The 9,909-nt window shown below is 52.3% G+C and overlaps 1 long non-coding RNA gene across 2 annotated transcripts; it reads right to left on the reverse strand.

Annotated features, from left to right (window-relative positions):
- Positions 1-5,901: 5,901 nt before the first annotated feature.
- LOC120496835 lies at positions 5,902-9,844 on the reverse strand. Of its 2 annotated transcripts, none has more exons than XR_005626363.1 (3): positions 9,648-9,844; positions 8,580-8,837; positions 5,902-6,261 (listed from the first exon to the last, which is right to left on the reverse strand). It is a non-coding gene; the product is annotated as an uncharacterized LOC120496835 (long non-coding RNA). The 2 variants fall into 2 exon arrangements; XR_005626362.1 differs by having other exon boundaries at positions 8,580-8,726; positions 9,648-9,842.
- Between the last annotated feature and the right edge of the window lie 65 nt (positions 9,845-9,909).

Genomic DNA, 9,909 nt, shown 5'->3' on the forward strand with positions numbered 1-9,909 from the left:
CCTGAGTATTCTTTCCCCATGCACTGCACTGGAGTTTTGCCTGATGATATTATCATTTTCTGATAAAATGAACTTTCATGTCATCATGCCTTTTACAATTACAGCCATATTGCTTTTCCCCAAAATGCCACCTTCACCCAGGGTCTCCCATCCTGGACAGCATTCCTAGGTGGGTGTGAAGATGCAGGATGGGTCCAAAAGCCAAAGGCAGACTGGATTTCGGCAGATTTAAGGGAGCATCAACTCTACTTCTCTCTGGTAACACTGCTGCATCAAAAATGGTGCAAAATAAAACCGTGCACCAGTGATATTTTTCTTTACAAACCCAAAAGAGGAGAAGAAGAAGAAGAAGGAGCAGGATATTCGAGATGGTAAAAGGAAATTAGGCTCTTTATTTGTGCAGCCATAAGAATCCCAGTGGCATAGTCTGAATTCCTGCTGCCCTGAGAGACGCTGGGGAGGGCTGCAATGTTCACTTGGCTGGAGAACAGCAGTACAAGGGGGATTTTGGTGGGATATTTCTGGAAAATTGGGTGGATGTTAATTAGGAAATGAAAAAAAAATCCCATGTTGCTGCCTCAGCTCCAGAAATTGTTGTGTAGATGACATGGAAATTAAACATAATCTGAAGGAACTCTGGCAGCACTTAACAGAACCATGGATTGGTTAGGTTGGAAAAGCCCTCACTGAGCCCAAACATTCCCCCAAAACTGCCAAGGCCACCACTGAGCCCTGTCCCAGAATTGGTTAGGTTGGAAAAGCCCTCTAAGATCACTGAGCCCAAACATTCCCCCAAAACTGCCAAGGCCACCACTGAGCCCTGTCCCAGAGTTCCACACCCACACACCTTTTAAATCCCTCCAGGGATGGAGATGCCACCACTGTCCAGGGCAGCTGTGCCAGGGCTGGGCAGACCTCTGAGTCCTCCTTTCCTTTATAAAGTTGAGGCCAGGGGATCTGGGAGAGGCTGAGTTTCAGCCCAGTGTCCAAAGTTCAGGAATTCATATTCTCAGAGAATTCAACCGTTTGCAAATCTAGGTGAAGAGAGGAAGATTCCCACAAATTCCCATCTGTCCCCGGTGTCTCTTGATGGGGGATATTGCCAACCTCAGATCACAAATTCACCCTGCAGCAGGGAGTTTTTCCTTTTCAAAAAAGACAATTTTTCACTTTTTTTCCCCCAAGTTTTCCTTTTTAAAATTGTCAGTATTTTGTGGTTTTTTGACTGGCATCTTGTCCAAGGTCAAACCATCCTCCTGCATTACCACTCAGTCCCGCCAGCACTGCCTGCACATGAAACCTGCTTGTTCTTTGCTCATGTGAGTGCATTACACATGGATTTGGGCTTGGAAATTCACTGCTTGGACATTTTGCCATGAAAAACTATTTTGGCATAAACGCTATTTTGGCTTCATGGCTTTACTTTTATGTGAAATTTACCTCTTTTCTTTATTGCTTTTCTCTCCGCAATAAGTGGATTAATTCAACCACTGATACATCAGCGCAGAGAGAGAAACAATTTTTTTCAGCCCAGAAGGAACTCAGCCACAAAACCTCTGTCCTCACACCCTGAATCTGCCAACCAGGGGTGGAAGATTTGGGTCAGGACTGGCTTTTTTGTTTTTTTTTTTTTTGCCTTTTTTTTTTTTTCCCCATCGCCACATCCAAGCTCGGCGCTGCGCCTCGCGGTGCGCGATGCTCGGAGGCAGCGCAGGGGCATCTCCCCGGGCCCCGGCCCTGCAGCCCTTCCCTTCCCGGCGGCGGCGGGGCTGAAGATTTGGGTCAGGACTGGCTTTTTTTTTTTTTTTTTTTTTGCCTTTTTTTTTTTTTCCCCATCGCCACATCCAAGCTCGGCGCTGCGCCTCGCGGTGCGCGATGCTCGGAGGCAGCGCAGGGGCATCTCCCCGGGCCCCGGCCCTGCAGCCCTTCCCTTCCCGGCGGCGGCGGGGCTGCCCGGGGCGCTGACCCCAGCGCCGGGGAGTCTGGAGCGGAGCCGGCGGCCGCCGCTCGCCGCCGTCAGCCCACACCTCATCAATAGGGGCTGACAGCCCCGGCCCCGCCGCCCCGACGGCACCGCCGCCGGCACGGCACGGCTTGGCACGGCCCGGAGCGCGGGCTGCTAGCAGGGAGAGCCCCGAAAGGTGGGGTTGGAGGCAGCGCCATCCAGCCGGGATATATTTTGGGAGAGAAGGGGCAGAGTCGGGGTGCAGAGAGCCCCATGGCTGCAGGTAACCCCAGAGCGTTACCAGGATTATCCAGGGATCCCGGCATGGCCCCATGGGTCTGGGATAGACGCTGCATCATTGTGAGGGGCTACAAACTAAAATCCCCGTGGGATAGGGATATCCATCCCCGATGGATATAGGGATATATGGATTGAGGGGGTCAAGGGGCTGGAAGGGGGACACAGGGGTGTAGGGGACCCCACAGTGACAGGTAAGGGCACTCAGTGAGTGGTACAGGCGAGTAGGAAGGTAAAACACGTTGGTGAGAAAGACTATAGACACGTGGATAAATAGATGGATAAATAAATGGATATTCTGGCAAAGTAGATGGGCACCAAAAAAGCGAATAAGACATAGGAATGAGTCGGGAGTTAGAGATGGATGGATATAGGGATGTATGGCTACATGATGGATATAGGGATATGCAGATAAATGATGGATAAATCGATACATGGCTAGATGATGGATATAGGGAAATATGGATAGATGGATTGATTAGGGATATATGGACAGACGATGGATATAGGGATATATGGCTACATGATGGATATAGGGATATGCAGATAAATGATGGATAAATCGATATATGGCTAGATGATGGATATAGGGATATATGGATAAATGGATATATGGATAGATGATGGATATAGGAATGTATGGCAATATGATGGATATAGGGATATATGATATGGATAGATGGATAGATGGATACATGGAGAGATGATGGATATAGGGATATAGATCTACATGATGGATATAGGGATATATAGATAAATGGATATATGGATAGATGATGGATATAGGAATGTATGGCAATATGATGGATATAGGGATATATGATATGGATAGATGGATAGATGGATACATGGAGAGATGATGGATATAGGGATATATAGATAAATGGATATATGGATAGATGATGAATACAAGGATATATAGATAAATGATGGATAAATGGATACATGGATAGATGATGGATATAGGAATGTATGGCAATATGATGGGTATAGGGATATATGATATGGATAGATGATGGATGGATATATGGAGAGATTGTGGACATAGGGATATATGGATAAATGATGGATACCTAGATACATGGATAGATGGTAGATATAGGGATATATGGATAGATTAGGGATATATGGACAGATCTTGGATAAATGGATATATGGATAGATTAGGGATATAGGAATGTATGGCACCATGATGGATATAGGGATATATGGATAAATGTATACATGGACAGATGATGGGCGGTGATACTGGCTGTGGTTCCGCATTCCCAGGGCTCCATCCCAGGAACTTCCAGGCACAGCAGCCTTCCCCGCCCGATACACGAGGCTTTTCCAGCCTCTCCAAGCATGGGAAGGGGTTTTCCATCACCGCTGCTCTTCCCACCAGATGCGCGGGGCTCTGCCGGGGCGGGTCAGTCCCCGGCAGCCGGGATGTCAGGGCAGGTGCGCTCCGCACGGGTGGCTTCGCTGTCACTGCGCCGAAGCGCGGCGACAATGATGACAGCAGAACCGAGTGCCGCGAGTGGGCGGCAGGAGCCCGGCCGGTGACGCTCCCCCCTGTCCCCAGCGGGTTCCCCCACCGCGGGTGGTGTTCGCCCGCTCGTCCCCGTGCTGGTGGCCCCGGGGATCCCCCATCCACGGGTGACGCGTGTCCGCAGATGCCACGCAGACTTTGGTCACACCGCCGGGGCGCAGCCCCAGTCCCCCCGGGGAAGGTCCCTCTGAGCTGGGCTTTCACGTCTCCCCGCTAACCCAGAGAAACCCAGACCGGGAAATTCAGAGCCCTGACGTTTTAGGCTCAGCTCACTCGATTTTGGCAGTGAAGCTGACAGGGATGCATTGATCCACGGTGAATTTTCAGTGTTCTCTGGGACACATCTGTCCTACCCACACACACACAGGGGCACAGACACGCAGGGCACCACATGTCCTGTGCTTCCCGTTTCCTAGAGAACCGCGTACCCTAAAAAAGGAATTTTGGATTTTGCCTGTGCCCCGATTTCCACGACACTGACCCTCACTTCTCAGCCTCTCCCCTCCTGCTGCATCAGAGCAGGGATCGCTGCTTCACACACCTCTGCATCCCAGGGATTTGTCCCCTAGGAAATCACTTGTACTTATTCCCACTGGTAAAAAAATGAGGGGAAATCGAGGAAAAAAACAATAATATAATATCTGGGGGTAGAGGGGGTGGTCAGAAAGGATTTAGAGTTTCCCCTGAAGCTCCGCTGAGCCGTGATGATGCTCGGCCACCCTCCCGCGAAGGGCAGGGCAGTACCCGGCCTTTGGGGTGGGGGCGGAGGCGGGGGGTCGGTGGCACTTTGGGGACACTGCCGTCCCGCAAACAGATGCGACGTTTGTTTGGCAAAGTGCCTCCGAAAGGCGTGACGAGAGCTGCGGGGGAGCCGGGGCGGGGGTGGCAGCCGCAGCAGGGTCCCCTGTGAGCGGCTCTCGGTCCCTCTGCGTGGGGCTGTCCCACTGTCCCTGCCAGCCGCAGCTTCCCGAGGGTTTTCCTTGCCCTGGGGTGTCCTGAGAGGGGTCTGCGGGCAGGGGGGGTCCCAGAGTGGGGGGTCCCAAGAGGAGGGTCCAGGATCTGCCCCCCAGGAGGGCAGGGGGTCCATCCCTCCCCTGCATTGCTCCAGAAGGTGTCGGAGCTCGGGATTTCCCCCTTTTTGCTGGACCTGGAGGGGCAGAGCCGGGGGCAGCACCCCCCAGTCCATCCCCCAAACGGGTGGGAAGAGGCGATGCCGTCCCGAGACGTCTCCTGGCTCTCAGGGAGCCTCGTCCCCCACTCCCAGCCATCCCCCACTCCCAAAATACCGCAGTCCTGCTGCGCAGCCCCAAAAAATCGGGGGTGCAGCCGTGCCGTGCCCCTTCGGAGCCTCCTTTCCCTTCCCAGTTTCACGGGCTGCTCTAACACAGCCTAGAGATACCCACAGATAGACACCTATGGATAGATACCTACAGATACCTATAGATACCTATAGATACCTATAGGCGATCCATACCGCCCGCAGATGCCACCCAGCCGTAGGCACCGGATTTTTTTTGGAGCCCATTTCTCCCCTCTCCGCTGTCCCGGGGTGGCAGATCCCCTCCCAGAGTCTGTAACTCTCGGATTTCCCCCCAGCCCCCTCCTCCAGACCCTTCCCGGCTGTAGCAAAGCAAGGGATGAATAAAAGAATTAACGTAATGCTAATAAAAACTCCAAATAATCCCAAATGCCCAATAGGCAGAAGCCGCCGGCCGCATTTATCCCTTTTGCTCGGCTAAAACCACATTTCCCCCGCTGTTTTTTTCCCCCCCTGTTTTTAACCACTTTTCTTCGTGATTGTTTTAAAAATTCAATTTTTAACACAAATAAAAATTTAAATTTACTTTCTCCTCTCTTCCCCTCTGCCCCCCGCCCCACTCCAGTTCTTAAAGTGTTTTTGAGTGATTTTTTTGGGGTTTTTTTAATTTTTTTGGAGGGGAAGTTTGTTTTTTTCCCCATGCATCAACACCCGGAGCTTTAACTCTAAAACCACCGCGGAACTAAGTTCGGTACGGGGAAGTAAGAAAAGCAAAACAAAAAACCCCTAAAAAATAGGCATCGTCTCGATAGTTTTTCCTGCCTGGGGCAGAAGTGGAGGCTGGAAAGGAGAGAGGCAAGGCCAAAATTTGCTCCCCTGGGTTATTTTCACACAGATTTCGTTAATCGCAAGGAAAAAAAAAAAGCTCCATCGCGCTCAGAACAGAGTTTTGGGTTTGGTTTGGGGCTTTTTTTTGTCGCTGCGCTTTGCTGTGCCCCATCAGCTTTTTCCAGGAGAAATTGTGTCCTAAATCCATCCTCTCCCTGCCGGCTGCTGGGTCACGCCGGGCTGGGCTCGGTGCGGTTCCTCACCTCTCCGAATTTCGGGATGTGCGTCCCCGCCATTCCCGGCTCCGCCGGCCGAGAATTCCTCGAAAAAAGGAAAGAGGCTGGATCCGGCCACACGCACGTGAAACAATCCACGGGAATTGCTTTTGCACCTTTTTTCCTGGAAACAGCAAAGCCAAAACAGGTCCTTGAAATCTTCTCTGCTCCTGGTATTGCTGCTTTGCTGCTTGGGCGGGTTTAATCAGTTTAAATTGGATTTTCTCTTTTTGCGAATTTTTTTTTTTTTTTTTTTCTTTTTAGTAAGGAAAGGGCTTCTTTTCTGTAGGAATTCAACGAATCTTTAGGAAATTGCTGCTTTGGGAGAGAAAACCGTCAGAGATTTTGCAAAGGAAGGAAAAATGAGTGTCCAGAACCTGGCACATCTGGATAGGCAGCTGCTTCAGAAGAGACATCGATATATTTAATTCTCCTTTCTTTCCCTCTGTGCTGCTAGTCCCGCGTATTTTTATATATACTTGTATTCATACATATTTTTTAATTTACGCGCTTGCATGTTTATATATTACATGCGAATTATTAAACATCATGGTTTATATGTTATATGTCGTTTTATATATTTCATAATTTACATTTATACAAAACCAATACCACAGGGCGTTATAAACTACAAACAACAAATTGTTTCGGTATGACATTCCATCTGTGTTTGCATGCAACACACATTCCTGTGAATTATAACACACATTAAGTCCCGTCTATACTTAATTTTTCTATCGGTATAAAATTACACACCTTTTATAAATTATATATTTTCCCCCGTGTGCTGAAAGAACAAATACGCACAGAGACACACGTTGCTGATGTTTATTTCTTATGCATTTCTGTGCCTATAATTTCATTGCTATACGGAGCTCTAAATATTTTCATCCCGGTATTTGGGGTTATCTCCAACTGCGTTTTCCCACTTTTTGGGGTTTGGGGAGTCCCCGTGCCCTCTGGGTATTGCAGAATAACATGAGGGGATCTCACATCCCGGGGATTCATTCCCAACTCTAGAGCACCTCCCAAGTGCTCTCCTCACCCTCCATCCCCCTTCAATAAATCGCCTTCCTCATCCCCTCTTCCCCCTCACCTCGCCTCTTTCAAACGGAGATTTGAAATTTTAATTCAATATTTTTATTTCCAAGCACCAAAATCCGCTGACATCTCCCCCTACACACAGACTTAGGGGAGGAACCCCAGATTTCCACGGGAAACTCCAGAGTGTGGGAAATGTTAATGGTGTGAGAGTTATTCACGGGGAAAAAAACCAAAACAGGACAGTGGGACCCCCCGATGTCTGGAGAGACTCCAGGGCGACATGAGCCCCTGGTGAGGGGGGGCTGTGGATGGGGGCTGAACCCCAGGTGGGACTGGGACCCCAAATTGCAGAGGGGTGCAGCACCCCCGATGCACTTCATCATGAACCTTTAAACCCATCAGAGCGTGGAGGGACAGAAAAGAGGTGTCCAGTTTGGGGGGAGCACCCCCAAACTGGCTGGGACAGAGAGGAGAGCAGCTGCCGCCTCCTCACTCTCCAATTTGGGGCAGAAGCACGGAAAATCTCCCTTGTGCAATATCGCCAACGAAAGGCGTTGACTCCAGCGGGATTTGGGGTTAGGGGGTGTCTGATTCCCCCAGAAAATCCCTCTAATTTTTTCTGGGAGCCGGGCACGGTCATCCCTGGGCTGCGCAGGCACGCGAGGCTTCCCAGCTGGTGGTGCCATGCCCATGGGGCTGGTTTGATTTTATTATTTTGGTTTATTCCCTTTTTTTGTCTTTTTTTCCCCCTCTTCTCCGCAGCCATGGAACCTGGCGCCCGGCTGATGGTGCAACAGATACCGGCCACCCCCTTCACCCCCCCTTCCCTCCCTTCGCCGCCCACTTCCACGTGACGTGGGAAAACCAGTCAGCGAGTGGGACTGGGCAGCCTGGCCATACTGGGGAGCCTGGAGGGGGGCAGCCCTGCCCCTGATCCCCCCCCCCAAGGAAGCAGGAGCCGGGCATCCCTGAGCCCTCTGCCTTCCCCACAGCGAGGGGAGGGGTCCCTGCCCCACGGCCTCGCCCCCCTTCGCCCCCGTGCCCCCCCAGCACTGAAGGTGGGTAGAGCTTCTCCGTCCCCTCGCTCCTCTTCCTCGCTGTCACGCCGGGACCCCAGCGACCTCCCCGAAAGCTTCCTCCTATTGTCCCCTCGGGCTTGAAAAGCGACTCGATTTCGCTTTTTATTTTCGTTAATTTTTTTTTTATTATCACCGCTACTATTTGTAGGGCAAGAGGGGGACTCGCTCCTTGCTCCCCTCCTGTGAATCCTGCTCCTCGCTAGGGAATCCTGTGGAAAAGCTCCGTCCTAGGCCGGTTACACGCCGATCATTCCCTGTGGGTCTGGGGGACACAGACCTCCCTTAAAGCCCCTTCTTCCCGGCTCGCTTCCATCCTTACCCCTTCCCAGCGCTGCCTCCGGCTTCTCTCCCTTTCCTCGGCCGCCTCCCAGTCTCCCGCTGTCCTCCCAGGGTATCAGTCCTTATCTGCTGGTTATCTCTTCTGCTGCTAAATTCAGCCCAGCGGAGGGGTTCAGCCGGGGGGAATCTGTTGGTTCAACCTAAAGCAGTCCCAAGAGCAAAACTCTCCGGCCATAATTCCCCCCCCCCCGCGCTCCATCCGGCTCTTCTCCCGGTGTGAGGTGGTTTTCATGGAATCCTATAATTCCAGAATGGTGTAGGTTAGAAAACACCTAAAGGCTCGTCCAGTTCCGACCCCCCTGCCGTGGGCAGGGACACTTTCCACCAGACCGGGCTGTTCCAAGCCCCGTCCAAGAGGTTCCCTCCATGATTTGTAGAGAATCTCACATCTCAACTCATGTCACCCCCTTCCCGGACCTCCTTGGGAAAGGGGTTCCACCCTGACCCCTTTCCACAAGTGGGTTTTGGGGTCTTGCCATTGCAAGCCATGCACAAGGCCCCGATGGCATCCAAGGCCCAAACCCGCTCCAAATTCCCCCAAATTTCCCCAAATTCGAAACCAACCCAACACGAGGTAAAGCACCCCTTTCCCCCACCCTGTCCCACGACTCTGGGGCACTCCTCCCCACCCGGACCCACAGCATTCCCAGTCCCCAGTGGGTCACCCCACTGTGCTTCCAGCTTCTCCACTTCCCCACACGGGAAAAACGGGGGAGAGGGATAGAAAGCACCCGGGAGCCGGAGTTTTGTGGGCGCTGCCTGGGGTCTGCTCCCCACTTTGGGCAGCACTAACGGGGCTGCAGTGGGTAATGCCACCCCCTGTCCTTTAAGTCCCCTCGGTCACGCGTGGCCGGGCTTTAGGGGGTGCGGACACGCGTGGGGCATGAGCGGGGTGAGAGGGTCAAGCCATCCTTCCCCTTTTCCCTCTTTCCCCCCAACTTTTCCCTAATTTAAGTCCCCCCCACCCCAGCCCTCCTCAGCCGCCTCCCGCCGCCCACATCAAACGCCGGCCCCGGGGGCCATTAACAACTTAAAGCACCGATCGTACCTGCGGGACAAAGGTTTTTGCTCCGGGCCAGAGGAGAGAGCATCGCTGTCTCTCACCTTCCCGGCTGTGTCCCCCTTCCTTTCACCTCCCCCCCTTCTCTAACCTCCTTATCTCCCCGCCCGGGGGGGTCCCGGCCCGGCCGCCGCCGCATCCCGCATCCCGGCAGCATCTCCCCCTGCTCCCCCGGGGGTGTTGGAAGGGGCGGGCAGGGGGGGGAGGGAGGAGGAGACTGACCGAGGGTTTTAAACAGCCCAACCTCATG

The sequence above is a fragment of the Passer montanus genome, unplaced genomic scaffold, assembly GCF_014805655.1.
Source record: "Passer montanus isolate IOZ18808 unplaced genomic scaffold, ASM1480565v1 scaffold119, whole genome shotgun sequence".
Taxonomy (NCBI): Eukaryota; Metazoa; Chordata; class Aves; order Passeriformes; family Passeridae; genus Passer; species Passer montanus.